Genomic DNA, 17875 nt, shown 5'->3' with positions numbered 1-17875 from the left:
CCGTTTGGGAGTCTGAGGTGAGGTTGTTATGAGCATCATCTCATCCCTCCAGCCACAGAAAGAATGGCGGCCCTTACCTAACAGCCCCATTAATAAAAGGCAAACTCTTTAATGATAATATTTGATAGAATTTTTTAAAATTCATTTGCGGGACATGAGTGTCACTGACTGGCCAGTATTTATTGCCCATCCCTAGTTGCCCTTGAACTGAGTGGCTGGTTAGGCCATTTCAGAGGGCAGTTGAGAGTCAACCACATTGCTGTGGCTCTGGAGTCACATGTAGACCACACGTGTCTGTGTGGGTTTCCTCCGGGTGCACCAGTTTCCCCCCACAGTCCAAAGATGTGCGGGTTAGGGTGACTAGCCATGGTAAATTGCCCAGGTAAGGAAGGTAGATTTCCTTCCCTAAAGGACATTAGTGAACCAGATGGGTTTTTTAATGATCGACAATGGTTTCATCAGTAGATTCTTAATTCTAGGTATTTTTGATTGAATTCAAATTCTACTATCTGCTGTGGTGGCAATCGAACCCAAGTCCCCAAAGCAGTTTAATAGTCTGATGATAATGCCACTATAGGCCATTGCCTTCCCTTAATGACCCATTATGCCTGGTCCCACCACTGCTACTAATATGAGAGCTGCACTGATCTTTTGCCATTGCTTCTGGCACAACAATTACCCAGCCTATCCCCTTCCCTCTCTAAGCTCAATTCATTTCCAAGCCTCAGCTTTAAATCTCTTGATTCCATTCTCATTAAACATAGGAAGATACTTATTAGAAGCAGCAGTAGGCCAATTGGCCCCTTGAGCTTGCTTTACCTATCAGTAAGATGATGGCCCATTTGCTTGTAACTTCAATCCCAAATAAATGTTAACTGCCTAAACTGCTGAATGTCTGACATCCATTATTGCCTTTCAGTTGGCTGACATGATACATATTTCCCTCTCATGAAAGATGGCTCCTTTTATGAAGAAATCTATGTGTCCCTACAAACAATCACCTCAATACCAAAGTCCCTTCCCTCTCTGAGTTTCTTGGTGTTGAAACCTCCCAAATTTATGCCCATCTCTGCTATGGCTCTAGGAGTTTGATTTTATAGGGGCTGTCCATCTCTTCAGACCAGTGTGACGACATCATACTGGCGTTACAACGTCACCACACCTGCTGCCCAAATTACAGAGAGTATGGAAATCGGCAACCCATCCGCCATTTTGAATTGACTAATTCAAAAACTATTCAATTCATTAACAACCTAATCATCTGAAACTTTTCATCGCCTGCTGTAATTTTTGGGTGTAAAAATTTGGGACCTTTACGTCAGCTATGATGAGACGGTACAAGCATGGAGGAAAAGGCCCGTGATTGGGACTATGGTTGGGTGTACCAGCAGATTCTGCTGGGGAAGGTGTGGTGTCTGCATGGTATTTCGTCTTTTTATCTTTTTTGAGACTTGAATATAAAAATAAACACTGCTTGTAAGAGCAGAGTGCCCTTATGACTCTACCTGTGATGGATTTGCGGTGTTATCCCACTGCTGTGTGATGTCCTGGTCAACATAAGAACATAAAAAATAGGAGCAGGAGTAGGCCATCTAGCCCTTCGAGCCTGCCCCGCCATTCAATAAGATCATGGCTGATCTGTCGTGGCTCAGTTCCACATTCCCGCCCTCTCCCCATAACCCTTAATCCCCTCTCTTAAGTAGCTCCTTCCCACCAGCTGGCTAATAATTGGCCATCCTACACTGGATTGAGCTAGAGAAGGTGAGAGCCATCCTATTCTCATTCCACCTGCCTCATCCTACAGAGAAACAAAATCCAACCCCAGGTTTCAATCTCTTCAAGGAGGTTTCTGTTTCTCCCAAAACACTGGAACAGATGATAATCTGTTGACTGTAAATGCAGTGCCCCGTTCTTCATTGTCCTGCTTTATCTCAGCCATACCATTCTCAAAGTGACTGCCCTGAATTAGTTCCACTCATTGGGTGGCACAGTGCCATAATGGTTAGCCCTGCTGCCTCACAGTGCCAGGGACCTGGGTTCAATTCTGGCCTTGGATCGCAGTCTATGTGGATTTTACACATTCTCCCCGTGTCTGTGTGGGTTTCCTCCGGGTGCACTAGTTTCCCCCCACAGTCCAAAGATGTGCAGGTTAGGGTGACTAGCCATGGTAAATTGCCCCTTTGTGTCAGGGGGACTGGCAGGGTTGATATGTGGGGTTACCGCAATAGGGCCTGGATGCAATCTTGGATGAGTTCAAAGTTAATCCAGCTGAAACTGGGAAGATTAAAGTCATTGCCTTTGGCCACTGCACACCCCCTGCATGCTTCTGAATGATACAGTCCCCATCCCATTCCAGAGAGGTTGATCCTGGTTATCCACAGTCTTTTAACCCTGATCAAATCCTCTCTATCACAGAGATTGCTTATGTCTCCTCCTGTCATAGCAGCTGTCTTTCACCCTATCTCTTTTCAGCTGTTGCTGAAACTTCCATTCATATTTAAATCAGCTTCAGACTTTTCCTGAGCGGCTCCAAGCCACTCAACCACAGCTCTTCCAAAAACAGCTGCATCTATTGTATCCTACACCAAGGGCTGGATTTTCCAGCTCCATTCCAACAGCCCACCTGCCAACTTTAAAGAAATAACTAATGGCCAATTGAGCCTGTTAACAAGCCAACTGACCTGGATAATATGCTGCCAATGCCATGTGTGGTTGGCATGGGTGGGCAGGTTGTGTTTTTTACGTGTATAAAAGGTGAGAAGGAAGGGACAATGTTTGTCTTTTGGTAGGTTCATTGTGCGCACGGGGGGCACCATCCTGAAGTTTCACCCTCCATTTCTCCTCCCAGCTAGCCTCCAACAACATACTCTCCACCCCTCCTTTCCCCACCCACCCTGCCCCAACTCTAGGCTGCCCTGACTTACCTGGCTCAGGTGTCCATTTTCCCTTCTTCCTGGGCCTGCTCACCATTTTGACAACACCTGCCACAGAACTCTGGTGTTGCCAGGACTGCAAGAGCTCTGGCCAATTAGGTTGGCTAGCAGCTCCTGAGGGCGGGACTTCCTCCCACTGAAGGATTTGTCTAATTGTAGCCTAGTTTAACTCCCCTTGGGCTTGCTATGGCCACAGAGTGGGCTTCTTTCCAGTGTACTGGCTGCTGGTCAACCTCCTTTTCCGGGATGGGTGGATATAGCACCCCGTTGCTGTTGCTAGTACCACCCCCAAACTCCGCTCCTCGTGCCCCCCCCTCCCCCTCTGCTCTTACTGTCCCTTGTTAAATCCAGCTCTAAATCCTGCTCACGTATCATTCTCATCACTCTGATGTATATTGGGCTGTTTGTCTGATTTACCTGGCCCAATGGAGGCTGGCTTCAAGGAGAGTGACAGGGAAAATAGAGGGAGCTGCACCAAGATGGCTCCTGCCACCACTGATGTTTTCCAGGAGTGGTCTGGGAAGGGCGTGGACTCCAATTCAGGATGGTTTTGCAACCCTGTTGGAATTTGCCGTTAGCAAGTTGGCCCTCTGTCACGTTGAGATTGTCAGCTCCATAATGGCTTCTCTCTGGTAGGCTGGTGGGAGTAGGGTGAAGCAGGGAACAAGTCTTCAGAGCCACAGGCTCTAACTTCCAAAGAGAGGGCCGGCAGAAGCATAGGCCACATCTGTGGCCCAAACTGCAGCTGGAGGGGTTTCTGTTCTCTTTAAGGGGTCTACCAGCTTAGCACTTTTGTGAAAACGTTTCTCTCCCCTGGTGCCTCCATTTTAAATGCTTTTATGGCTCTCCAACCTGCCTCAGCAGTGCCCTGCAGCCACCCACACTGGGCTACTGAAGTTCCAGATCTGCTAGCCAACATTGGGAGACCCCTCACCGTCCTTCATGGAACAATGAGCGTGGAGGCAGCCAATCTGGAGGCCAGACTGGCTCCCAGCAAGCGCAGGCTCAGAAACTCCAATTGGTTGAAGCCCACACTAAAATCCTGCCCATGGACTCTTGGACCCCCCGTGGCCATTTAAACCTCTCAACCATATCTTAAACCACTTTGTGGTGTTTCCCTAATCCCTAACATTGTAACCTCTCCAGCCTCCCCAGCCCTTCCCTCCCCGGAACTTCTGCTCCTCTCACTGCTGTACATCTCTGATCTTCACTCTAGAATCAGAACCTTCAGCCACCTAAGCCGTATACTTCAGCACTTTCTCCCCAGCCCTTCCCCTGCCCCTATCAGATTAAAACCAATTTCAAGCCTTTGTTTACTCCCTCCTAACTACTACTTTGAAGATTTTTTGATGAAATCTCATTATATTTCTATCTTAAAAATTATGCATAATTACAAAATGTTGCTTTCCTCCCTCCCCCACTCCCACACAGAGTATTCCTAGAATTGTCTTATTTTATTACAGTTGCTAACATTTGCAGTGCTTTTAACTTTGTAAATCTGGAGATTATAACTGTACACACAGGCATAAAAATCTTTTCTGTGCACAAGTGAATCAGTTTAATTTTTTTTCAAACTCGCTCTTAGAGTGGTTACACTCAAGTATACACAGGAAAAAACAATCTGTATCACAGGAAAAGAGTGTGACCTACAGGAAAATTTCATTTGTGATAATGGAGTGTTTCATTATGTGTAGCTGCTTTTGTATTGAGGAATAACACACACTTTTGATTGGAGAAAAAGGAATAATTTGCATTCACATAACACTTTATCCAAGCAATATCTCCATGCACATGTAACCAGTAGCCTCTTTACAAGATAATAGTGGAAGAAAAAATAGATGTTCTGCTGACTGACTTACATTGTCTTGTCACACCCCTGGCCACTGTCATTGAAAATTCTAACATTAGCTACTCATCTTCCCTCCATAAACCTAACCTTGTGGGTTAGGTTGACTGGACATGCTAAATTAACTCTTAGTGTCCCGGGATGTGATAGGTTAGGAATAGCAAGGTAACTAAGCAGGGATAGGGCCGAGGTGGGATTGTTGTCGGTGCAGACTCAATGGGCCAAATGGCCGCCTCTGCACTATAGGGTTTCTATGATGCTAAAACCATCCCAGCTACTGAACCTTCCCCTCCCCAAACAAATTTTCCATTCCACCTGATCTCTTGTACATCCTGTCCCTTCATCCCACTACTGGTAGCCCTGCCATGTGGCACCGAGCCCCACGCTGCCCCCCTTTCACCAATACCACTAAAGCAGAAAACACACAAATAGACCAGTCACCTCATTGTGTGCAAAAGGTTGCTGCAACATTGGCCTACGTACACGGCATTGACTTTCAACTGAAATGGAAATTCTACTGGGGCAGATTTGAAGTGGATACCAATTCAGTCGGATGATCTACCCTAAACTTCTTTAGAAATTTATTGCCACGGTGCAATCAGACAAATACTGTCTATCTCCTGCTGGGATCAGGATCCAAATCCAACTTGGGCTGGTGCGATAACCGTGCCGTCAATCTGACGATTACATGTGAAGTGGTTTCAATTCGCTGCAAAATGAACAGGAATTGCTCTTGCAGTCATAGTACTTATGTGCTGGTCCAGTTAGTTTTAGTTTATTTATCAGTGTCACAAAGTGGGCTTACATTAACACTGCAATGACGTTACTGTGAAAATCCCCTAGTTGCCACACTTCAGCGCCTGTTTGGGTACACTGGGGGAGAATTTAGTATGGCCAATGCACCTAACCAGCACATCTTTCAGGCTGTGGGAAGAAACCAAAGCACCCGGAGGAAATTCACGCAGGTACAGGGAGAATGTACAGACTTCGCACAGACAGTGACCCAGTTAAGATTCTGTTCAATGGTAACTCCTCCTTTGTCCTACCCCACAATGGGCATTCTTGAGATGGGGGAGGGGGTCACAAGTTGAGGGAGGGGAAATCAGAAGCAAGCGCAGGTGGGTGGTTTTCAGCACAGAAAATGTAATTTACTCTGATGCAAACTTTAAAGATTAAATCAAACAGAGCACTAAATGATGATGAAAAATAAAACTTGTAAAATGTGAGAGGCAGATAGGTCCCTGAAACATTTCATCTTTAACCAAGTTATTGAACAATCCTCCATTTTCCAGCATGATGATGTATCTTCCACCATACTGTACCATAAGGAGTTAGGAGTATAGATGCTGACTTTGTCCAATGGGAGATCAGGCCCTGCCTGAAATTTTGCTTTAGCTTGAAATTCTGCTTTCTTTCTAGTCAACAGTGGTATTGGCTACCTGAGCCAGTAGGCCTGGATTTAATGTTGCCACATTTTAATGTTGCCACATTTTAATGTTGACCTAACAGTGGCCCAAGGGTAGCCAACCTTCGTCTGGACACATGCCTGGCAATTTTATGACATGACTCCCACCTCAGTGACAACTTTGTATTCGATGTAATGTGACCAATGGAAACAAGATATAAAGGTCTGCTGACCCAATAAACCATGGAACCAATTACAAATAATGTAATAGTCAGCTGACCTGCTGATTTTCTATAAATAAGGAACTATGTAGAATTGTGGGGAGCTTGGAGTGGCCTAGGGCAAGGCCCAAATATTGAGTAATGATGTTTCTTTATTAAAACTTTTCTTTGATTTATAAATTGAAGTTTTGTTATATTTTCATTAGCTGCAGTTTGAAGAGTTTCTTCTGAAGAAACAGCCCCATCCTCACAACGCCACACATTTACCCCACTAATCCCTCGAACCTACACATTCTGGGACACTAAGGGGCAATTTAGCATAACTAATCAACCTAGTCCGCATACCGTTGGAGCGTGGAAGGAAACCGGAGCACCCGGAGGAAACAAACGCAGACACAGGGGGAAAGTGGAAACTCCATACAGACAGTCACTCAAGCTATGAATTGAACCCGAGTCCCTGGAGCTACAAGGCAGTAGTGTGAACCACTGTGCCACAGTGCCACCCACAGAAATTCCAATAGTTCTATAACGAATAAAGGAAAGTGTCCAAAGAAAATTTAAAAATATCACTTTTGTTTGTAAGGTTGTGTGATCTTCTGAGTTGCTTACAGTAACGTCCACATGATTCATCGTTATTTTTTGGACAGCCTGGTACATTCCTACCAGGTTGGCAATCCGAATGGACCCAGGACATTCTGCTGACTATTCACTATGTCCGAAATGCTTCACTGCATTCAAAGACACTGAAAGCCCACCCTCTGGTGTTTATGTTGATGGTGAATGCCAGTAAAATATAAGCATCACAGTCAAGGCCAATTCAATCCTCAGATAGATTCAATGGACAGTTGCTGGAACAGGGACAGTGGCAGATTTTCCCAGACTGCTGAAGCCAAGTACAGCGTCTTTACTGCCAGCCTTGCTGAGGTCAACTAATGCCCCACAAAACAGGATTTATACTCTGGGGATTAGCAAAATACTGCAGTCGCTGCAAAGCTGAAATAAAAACAGAACATTCTAGAAACCACACAGCAAGTCAATCAGACCAGACGAGGATGCTTTGTATTTGCTGACAGGCAATTTTCCAATTCTCTGCTAGGTGTTGGGACCCAAACTCAGGCCCACATGGGGGTCCTGAGCCTGCCCTTATATTCAGTGCAATTTTCCAGGAAGTTTGCCCCTAATCGGCCACCTCTACTCTCACTGTAAACAGGGTGGGTGGGTTACAGATGCTGGAGGCCCAAACAGAAAACTTGCAGGGCTGGATGGATGGCAGCTTTTTGGGAGAGATGGGTGCATCAGAAGCAGAGATGCCAAGCGTGAGGGTTACTTAACATGGTATCCTTGGTTGCCTGCAGAGATGTCAGCAAATAAAGAGGCCTGATGCCAGTAGGGCCATTGGCCTGGCGGGGAAATCCTTCCAAGGATTGGTTTTAGGTGTGGTTGCGGCCTTGGCCTTCCATCTCTGCAGCTTAGTCTCCTGCTGTAATCCTGGAAACTACCAACTCCATCTCTAAATATCTCCTGGTTGGGTTTTAATTGCTTGCCCAGCTCTATGCGGTGGGTAACCAACCCAGTTTCCAGTCCATCCCTGGGAAAATCCCTGGAGGCAAGAATGTCAGGAATGTGGCACCTCCTATTTTCTCCGGCCCATTTTCCCCCTTCCCCTGCCTTCAACCCTGTCTCCATGTGGCCTGGAACATCAGCCCATTAGCACTTTCTCTCTCTATGGATACTTCTGACTTGCTGAATATTTCCAACATTTTCCAATTCAAGTTGTGTGACGAAGCTGCCATATCCACTACTAATGAAGTCACAAACATTTTTCAAACATCACCATAACAATATTGATTCATAATTTTACATCACTTGAAATAATTCAAATGAACACAGTTATAGCAATGTATGAAAATTAACATGACCCTTGACTGACAGACATTCTCCAATTTCTTTGATCGATATTATGAAATAAAAACAGAGGACGCTGGAAATATTCAGCCAGGCTGACAAATTCCGTGGTGGCGGTGGTGGTGATGAGGGTGGGGAGAGAAACAGAGGGTGGGATTTTTCACCCCATCCCACTCATATCCCCCCCATAGCGTGTCTTCCGGCAACAGAGGCTGCTCATCATTGTTTGCTGGAAAAATTTTTCAGTCCTGCCAACATTTATGGTGTTTTAGAAGCATAAAAACCCTACAGTGCCAAAGGAGGCCATTTGACCCATTGAGTCTGCACCAACAACAATCCCACCAAGGCCCAATCCCTCTAACCCCATTTATTTACCCCAATAATCCTTCTAACCTACACATCCCAGGACCTAAAGGGGCAATTTTGCATGGCTTGCCTGTCCCATTGTTTGGGAACCCACCACAAATGGAACAGAAGTTCACGCTGGTGGAAAGAGTTGGAAAATCCTGCCCTGAGTTAACCTTTTTAGTCGAATGTGTCTCTCCTCCTGGCTTTAAAAGTATCAATGTTTCAAGGCCTTAAGCTATCATATTGTTGTGATTTTGCTTTCACAGAATAAATAAATAGCAAGTGTGCATTCTCACTGCAGCAATGAGGCCTTACAGTATTTGACACAGCAGTAGGTATTGTATTGATTCCCCAGTAAGATGTGCATGTAGAATTCTCCTGTAACTTGTACATAGCACTGAGCGTCTTCAAAAACAAACCCAAAGTATTAGTTACCATGGTTCAGGGTGTAATTGGAAAGCTTGTGTCAAGAATCCAGAAACAAAACACATCTCAACAGCTGACTGCTCAACTGTTTGTAATCTACAGCTTCACTTTCAGCTAGTTTGGATTGAAACATTCAGTATGGCATTCCCCACTTCTATGACCTGTCATTATATTATTTTGTTTAAAGTACAACTTTGGTATTGATTCCCTACGGTGCAGAAGGAGGCTACTCATCCCATTGAACCTGCAGCGACAACAATCCCTTTCAGGCCCTATCTCCATAACATTTACCCTGCTAATTCCCCTGACACTAAGGGGCAATTTATCGTGGCCAATCAACCTAACCCGCACATCTTTGGAGTATGGGAGGAAACCAGAGCAAAGAGTCTAATGATAACCATGAAACCATTATCGATTGTCGGAAAAGCCCATCTGGTTCATTAATGTCCTTGAAGGAAGGAAATCTGCCTTCCTTACCTGGTCTGGCCTACATGTGACTCCAGAGCCACAGCAATGTGGTTGACTCCCAACTGCCCTCTGAACAAGGATGGGCAATAAATGGTGCTCAGCCTATGATACCCATTTTCCAAAAATGAATTAAAAAAATCACAGACATGGGGAGGACATGCAAAATCCACACAGACAGACACCCAAGGTGGGAATTGAACCCAGATCCCTGGCATTGAGAGGCAGCGGTGCCACCCTGTCGTCCAAGAAAGTATATATTATTTTTAAAAACTTTCAAATAAATGATTCAAAATGAAATGTTACATGAATTCTGAAAAATCTCCTCTTTCACTGCAGACATTTTTTGTAAAAAGTCTGACAACACCAGGTTTAAGTCCAACCGATTTATTTGATAGTAAACTCACAAGCTTTCGGGGTTAGTCCCTTCGTCAGGTGAATGGGGAGTTCTGGCCTCAGACAGAGCACTTTATATGCTCTTTATATATTCATAGCGAGAGGACTTGAATATAGGAAGAGAGATGTTTTATGGCGATTGTATAGGGTATTGATGAGGCCACACCTGGAGTTTTGCATTTGGAGTACTGCGTCCAGTTCTGGTCGCCTTACTACCGGAAGGACGTGGAGATTCTGGAGAGAGTGCAGAGGAGGTTTACCAGGATGTTGCCTGGTATGGAAGGACTGGGGTATGAGGAAAGATTGAAGAAATTAGGGCTCTTTTCCCTTGAAAGACGCCGACTGAGGGGGGATCTAATAGAGGTATATAAGATTATGAAGGGTATAGATAGAGTAAACAGAGGTAAGCTATTTCTTATGATAGAGACATGTACAACAAGGGGCCATGGACTTAAGGTGAGGGGGGAGAGGTACAACACAGATATGAGAGGGAGGTTTTTCACACAGAGGGTAGTGGGGGTATGGAATGTTCTGCCAAGTAAGGTGGTGGAGGCAAACACACTAGAGTCATTTAAGAGTAATTTAGACAGGCACATGACTGGGTTGGAGATGGGTGGATATAGGAGATTGTTTTAAGTAAGGGTCATTAGCATTGGGGCATCCCTGGTAATGTAAGTGGGTATAGTATGATAATAATATTTTTTCTCTTTTCATTCACAGGTTTTAAGTCGGTCCACCTCGTGTCCAACGAGGGGCATACACGCAATGGGTCATACTGGGGCTGCTCTTGGTTGTTCCAGATTGGCCTAGTGCTTCATGTCGTTAGTGTGTGCCTAAACTGGACAAGATACTGGGCAAGACGACAGCTCAGTGACTATCGCTGATTGCTGTGCAGACACATGGATTTGGACCGGTGTCTGTGGGAGTTTGTACATTCTCCCCGTGTTTGCGTGGGTTTTCTCTGGGTGCTCCGGTTTCCTCCCACACCCCAAAGATGTGCTGTTAGGCTGATTGGCAGGAATAAATTGTCCCTAAATCAGATTCCCTCAATCTGGATGGTCATAAAACATTAGACAGGGGTCGTGGGTGGAGAGGGGGACTGGTGGTGTTGAGATGGTGGCGCGGGCTCGTTGGGACGAAGGGCCTGTTTCCCGGGCTGATTTTGTTCTTTGTTTGTTGGTTTTGGCCTCAGACAGAGCGCTTTATATGCTCTGTCTGAGGCCAGAACTTTCCATTTACCTGACGAAGGGACTAACCCCAAAAGCTTGTGAGTGTACTGTCAAATAAATCAGTTGGACTTAAATCTGGTGTTGTCAGACTTTTTACTGTGTTTACCCCAGTCCAACGCTGGCATATCCACATCATGACATTTTTTGTTGCATCATCACTATAATCTAAATCAAATCAGGAGTTGTGAACGTGATATATTATATTCTCCGTCTGAAGATTTCTCGTGTGATAAGTACACAATTAATTGTGCAATTTGTTGTTTACAATGCTTACGTTACAGACAGGTGAGCTATACTCTATTCAAAGCACTATAATTAGATTGCACAATCCAAATAAACCATGCCATTTTCTCAACATTTCATGTCCTAATTTAATGAGTAGCTGTTTCTGTTCAGTCCACTAAAGAACAAAAGAATCACTCAAGTTTCTCCTATCCTCCTTGAGCTGCAACAATACAAAAAGACTTCACAAAAGTGCTCCACACCTTTTTCATTCTGCTTGGGCTATGGTATTTATAAAGCCATCATGGCAAGAGACATAGCACAGATAATTTCACTGCATTTTGTAGGTTTATAAATGAAGAAAAGGTATGCCTCCCTTTTATTCGAGACAATAGAGATCCCTCACTTCATTTATCATTACTGGAAGCAGAATCCCCACTAAAACCAGTGCGTACATTACTGTCCATCACAATCTGGCATCACACCTCATTGACTGACTCAAATAAAAACATCAAACCAGAAGTGGGGATAGTAAGGAGTCTCGCAACACCAGATTAAAGTCCAACAGGTTTATTTGGAATCATGAGATTTTGGAGTGCAGCTCCTCCTCCAGCACTACCTGATGAAGGAGACCTCTGAAAACTCATGATTCCAAATAAACCTGTTGGACCTCAACCTGGTGTTGTGAGACTCCTTACTGTGCCCACTCCAGCCCAATGCCGGCATCTCCACATCACAAGTGGGGAGGCAGGGGAACATGTGAATCAAAAGTGAGGAAAATGGCTAGAAAACTATCAGTGAAAGTGTTCAGAGGGAATCCTGAATGACCAGCCAGGGGTTGAGGGTGGGGGGATCTTAAAAAGGAAAGGAAAAGACAAATCAGTTCAATTCATCAAAATACTCACAGACCATCTTCTTGTTCATGACCTTTTTCCTTCTGCCTCCCAACTATGGCTTCTTATATATTGCAAATGATAATGACTAAATGTAGCAATAAAAGTCTGGTAGACTGATTTCCTTATCGCTCCAGCCTCTTTGGATTCTTGTCCCGTAGTTTTCCCAAGTGCTTTGCCCAGATGTTTGCCAACTGCACATTTATGTTTGCAATTCTCAGATTGTTACAGTCCTGGTGCATGCAGTGTGAGAAAGCTACCCAGATATATCAATGTGGCCCTCTGTGCTTACGTTTGAAAAGAAGCTGGAACATAGAGTTTCTTTTTCCCGTTAAGTTTCAGATTTAAACAATTATCAAATGCATTTTGAAAAAAAATCAGTGAGAAAGTCTAGCTTGGAGATTGAGATAGAAATCGTGCGGAGGAAGTGTTATGTCTGCTTGAGTTTATATTGAAGAATGAATGATTATTCATAGCGAGAGGATTTGAATATAGGAAGAGAAATGTTTTATGGCGATTGTATAGGGTATTGGTGAGGCCACACTGAAGTTTTGCATGTGATTTTGGCATCTGCACCTGAGGAAGGATGTTCTTGCTAAGTGGATGCAGCAAAGATTTGCTGTCTTAGGAGGAGAGACTAAGTCGTTAGGAGTTTAGAAGAGCGAGAGAGGATCTCATTGAAACTTTTAAAATTTTAACAGGAAGGCTCAGGATATTGAATTTGATCAGCGATGATCAAAATAAATGGTGGAACAGGCTCAAAGGGCCAACTCCTGCTACTAGTTTCTACGTTTCTGACAATGACCCAAATCTTAAGGTATGAATTATCAAATGCTTGATGCTTAATCAAAAATGGAATTTAGCTCAGAGGCAGCGAAGGATTAAGAGAGATTGTATGGTATGTGTGCTTTGCCCTAAAGGAGGTATTTGGCTCACTGTCTTCTGATGTTTCATCCTAAGCTGTTTTCTTGGCAGTTTTTGCTATTAGTGATTTGCCAATGCTTTCTGCTCTGAGGACAGGGTGAGGAGATAGGTTCCAAGGCTACCTCAGCCAGAGTGCAAACCGACCCCGACCAGGAGAGATACAGGGGGTCGGGATTTGTGTAAAGCATATGCTGGTTAGGTAGTTGGCAAGTGTGTCTGATCAGCAGGAGATCTGAGTCATTTTCGTGGTTGCCTTTTGATTAATATGAAACTGATTAACAACTCAGAAATTAGGACTAGGGAAATCCAACAGAACAGCTGCTATTTAAAGCAGCGTGGGAAGGGTCACTTTCAAATAGTGAGTGTATAGGATATTCAGAGTCTGAAGATCAATTTCATCCAAGGCCTCCATTTTATCTAATGTAGCCATTGAGAGCTCATGGAGGAAGGCAACTGGAGGAAGATGTCCTCTTCCCCCTGGGATTGGTGATGGGCACTCAGAGAAGTTAGTCACCATTAGGAGAAAATCACTGAGTGTCAATTCCACAGTCTTCCCAGGACTAAGCATCAGCACAAAATAAATCTGATGACTTCAAATTTACATGGTGGAACAGTGGTTAGCACTGCTGCCTCACAGTTCCAGGGACCTGGGTTCAATTCCTGGCTTGGATCACTGTCTGTGTGGAGTCTGCACATTCTCCCTGTGTCTCCAGGGGTTTCCTCTGGCTGCTCCAGTTTCCTCCCACATTCCAAAGATGTGCGGGTTAGGTGGATTGGCCATTCTCAATTGCTCCTTACTGTCCGGGGATTTGTAGGTTAGAGAGATTAGTAGGATAAATGTGGGTGGGGTGGTTTGTGGGGACAGGGCCTAGGTGGGATTGTTGTCGGTGCAGACTCCATGGCCAAATGGCCTCCTTCTGCACTGTAGGGATTCTATGATCAGGACCTCCAAGGTAAGATTCAAATTAAAATTATACAATGATTTATTGCGGGTAATTAAGTGAAAGTTGTTCCTCTGATGCGGAAATAAAGAGCATGGGGAAATAATTTTAAAATTGATAACAGGCCATTCGGGAGCAAAAGTATGTTAGGGTACCAGAGCAGAAATTCCAAAGCCTGTTATGAAGCCTGACTAGACCCAAATGTTTTTTTTAATTTCGGCATGAGGATAAAATGTTTTACTCCAGGTGTGATTCTAATGCACTAGGGAGCATTTATTAAAACAATACAGTTTAACTATAATAAATGAATTAGCTTAACTTTTCTGATTGAAATATTAAACATGAAAAGACACTTGGAATATTGTGTACAGTTCTGGTCACCCTATTATAGAAAGGATACTTTTAAACTAGAAACAGTGTAGAAAATATCTACTAGGATCCTACCGGGACTTGATGGTTTAAGTTATAAGGAGAGGCTGGCTAGACTAGGGCTTTTTTCCCTGGAGCATAGGTGGCTTTGGGGTGATTTTATAGAAGTCTATAAAATAATGAGGGGCATAGATCAGCTAGATAGTCAATATCTTTCCCAAAGCTAAGGGAGTCTAAAACCAGAGGTCATAGGTTTAAGGTGAGAGGGGAAAGATACAAGAGAGCCCAGAGGGGCAATTTTTTCACTCAGAGGGCGGTGAGTGTCTGGGACAAGCTGCCAGGTGTAGTAGTAGAGGGGGGTACAATTTTGTCTTTTAAAAAGCATTTAGGCAGTTACATGGATAAGATGGGTTTAGAGGGAGATGGGCCAAATGTGGGCAATTGGGTCTACCTTGGTGATTTAAAATAAAAGGGCAGCATGGACATGTTTGGCCGAAGGGCCTGTTCCCATGCTGTAAACCGCTATGACGCTATACGATTCTTGACTACTAAACTATTTTTTAATAGTTCCAATTCAAGCAATATTCCTCTTATAGACTTAAACTCCTCTTCAAAATCAGTTAGCAAACCCCCCCAGGGTTGCATGCTTGTACTTGTTAACAGTCTAGAACCTTTGAAAACCTTTAGAGAGAGAGAGAAGGACAGGCAGACAGAGAAACAGAGAGACAGCTGTCTTCTGACAGCCCCAAACAACAGCCTCTAAAGAGAGAAAGAAAGAGAGAGAGAGACCTCTTGCTTCTTTCAGGACTTGGCAGAGACTAACTGTTTTAATATAAAAGAGAACTATGTATGTTTTCCTTGTAAGCTTAGCTCTGCCCATTCACATGACTGCCACCGTTCAATCAATCTAATCAAAACCCTATTCTGAAACCCCAGGGGAAGAAGCAAAGTAAACTAAAATGTATCAATTCAGATTAAAACAAACACAATCTTCACTAAAATCAGTCATTAGCCTCCATTCTCAGCACATGAGCTGCCTAGCACCATGTAAACAGAGTTGAATTTTAACCATTGCCTTAAAAGAAACTTGATAAAAATACATCTCTTGCATCATTGCAAGTAGGAAATGCATTTTCACTCAAAGGATAGTGAAAACCTTGAATTTTCTCTCCCAAAGTCTATTGATGTGGAGTCAATTGTATTTTGACTGTGAGATCATCAGCTGATGAATCAGTGCTCCTTTATATTGAACACCACTTGGAGGAAGTACTGAGGGTGGCAAGGACACAGAATGTTCTCTGTGTGGGAGACCCCAATGTCCATCGCCAAGGATGGCTTGGTAGCACCACAACTGAACATGCTGGCTGAGATCTAAAGGACATATCTGTTAGATCAGCTCTGCAACAAGTGCTGAGGGTACCAACAAGAAGGAAAATTCTTCTTGATCTTGTCCTCTCCATTCTACCTGTTGCAGATGTATCTGGTCCATGAGCGGTTTGGTAGGAGTGACCATCGTGGAGACAAAATCCCATCTTCACATTGACGTTATGCTCCATTTTGTCATGTGGCACTACCAAAGTGCTAAATGGGATAGATTTTGAACAGATCTTCCAATTGAAAGCTTTGCGATCATGAGGGGCTAAGCGCCATCAACAACAACAGAATTGTATTCAATCACAATCTGTAACCTCATAGCCCAGCATATCTTCAGTCTACCATTGGGTTGTGGATAGTTTGGAGGGATGTCAGAAGTTGCAGCGTGACATAGATAGGATGCAAGACTGGGCAGAGAAGTGGCAGATGGACTTCAGCCTGGATAAGTGTATGGTGGTTCATTTTGGCAGGTCAAACGGGCTGAAGGAATATAATGTTAAGGGTAAAACTCTTAGCAGTGTGGAAGATCAAAAGGATCTTGGGGTCCGGGTTCATAGGACTCTCAAATTGGCTTCGCAGGTAGAGGATGTGGTTAAGAAGGCGTATGGTGTACTGGCCTTCATCAATCGAGGAATTGAGAGATAATGCTGCAGCTGTATAAGACCCTGGTCAGACCCCACTTGGAGTCCTGTGCTCAGTTCTGGTCGCCTCATTACAGGAAGGATGTGGAAGCCATTGAACGGGTGCAGAGGAGATTTACAAGGATGTTGCCTGGATTGGGTGGCGTGCCTCATGAGGATAGTTTGAGGGAGCTTGGTCTTTTCTCCTTAGAGACGAAGGATGAGAGGTGAGCTGATAGAGGTGTATAAGATGTTGAAAGGTATTGATCGAATGGATTCTCAGAGGCTTTTTCCCAGGGCTGAAATGGCTGCTACAAGAGGACACAGGTTTAGGGTGCTGGGGAGTAGGTACAGAGGTAAGTTTTTCACTCAGAGGGTGGTGGGTGAGTGGAATCGGCTGCCGGCAGTGGTGGTGGTGGCGGATTCGATAGGGTCTTTTAAGAGACTTCTGGATAAGTACTTGGGACTTAGTAAGATAGAGGGTTATAGGTAAGCCTAGTAGGTAGAGATATGTTCGGCGCAACTTGTGGGCCAGAGGGCCTGTTTGTGCTGTTGTTTTTCTATGTTCTATGTTCTATTACCATCCAGTCAGGAGATTCAAAGAAGAGTGCAGGAGTGCATAGAATCAATACAGTGCAGGAGGTGGCCATATGGCCCATCGAGCCTGCACTGATCGCAATCCCCCTAGATCCTATCCGTGTAACCCCTCACATTTACCCTGCTAGTCCCCCTGACACTAATGGACAATTTAACATGTCCAATCAACCTAACCTGCACATCTTTGGACTATGGGAGGAAATCAGAACACCCGGAGGAAACCCACACAGAAACGGGGAGAACGTGCAAACTCCACACAGTGACCCAAAGCTGGAATTGGACTCAGGTCCTTGGCACTGTGAGGCAGCAGTGCTAACCACTGTGCCACCCACAAATGCCAGGAGAAGCACTAAGTATCCCTAAAAGTAAGCTGTCAACTTCGTGAAGCCACAGCACAGGATTACTTAGGTGCCAAACAGCATAAGCAGCATGCAACAGACAGAGCTAAGCGACCCATAATCAGATCAGATCTAAGCTCTGCATTCCTGACGCATCCTGTTGTGAACGGTGGTGGACAATTAAACAACTCACTGAAGATTCCACAAATATCCCCATCCTCAATGATGGGGCAGCCTAGCACATCAGTGAAAAAGTTAAGGCCTGAAGCATTTGCAAATATCTTCAGCCAGAAGCGCCAAGTGAATGGTCCACCTCAGCTGCTTCCTGAGATCCCCAGCATCATAAGTGCCAATCTTCAGCCAATTCACTTCATTCCAAGTGCTACCAAGAAATGGCTGGAGGCACTGGATTCAGCAAAGGTT

General features: G+C 44.4%; 1 protein-coding gene across 2 annotated transcripts in view; it reads right to left on the bottom strand.

The window, feature by feature from the left end:
• LOC145346622 (alpha-1,3-mannosyl-glycoprotein 4-beta-N-acetylglucosaminyltransferase B-like) overlaps positions 1-17875 on the bottom strand; it is a 249206-nt gene that overhangs the window by 177904 nt on the left and 53427 nt on the right. The window lies entirely within an intron of this gene.

The sequence above is a fragment of the Carcharhinus amblyrhynchos genome, chromosome 1 (genome assembly GCF_965287045.1).
Source record: "Carcharhinus amblyrhynchos chromosome 1, sCarAmb.v2.hapA, whole genome shotgun sequence".
Classification (NCBI taxonomy): Eukaryota; Metazoa; Chordata; class Chondrichthyes; order Carcharhiniformes; family Carcharhinidae; genus Carcharhinus; species Carcharhinus amblyrhynchos.
This window is presented reverse-complemented; position numbering and strand designations above follow the sequence as displayed.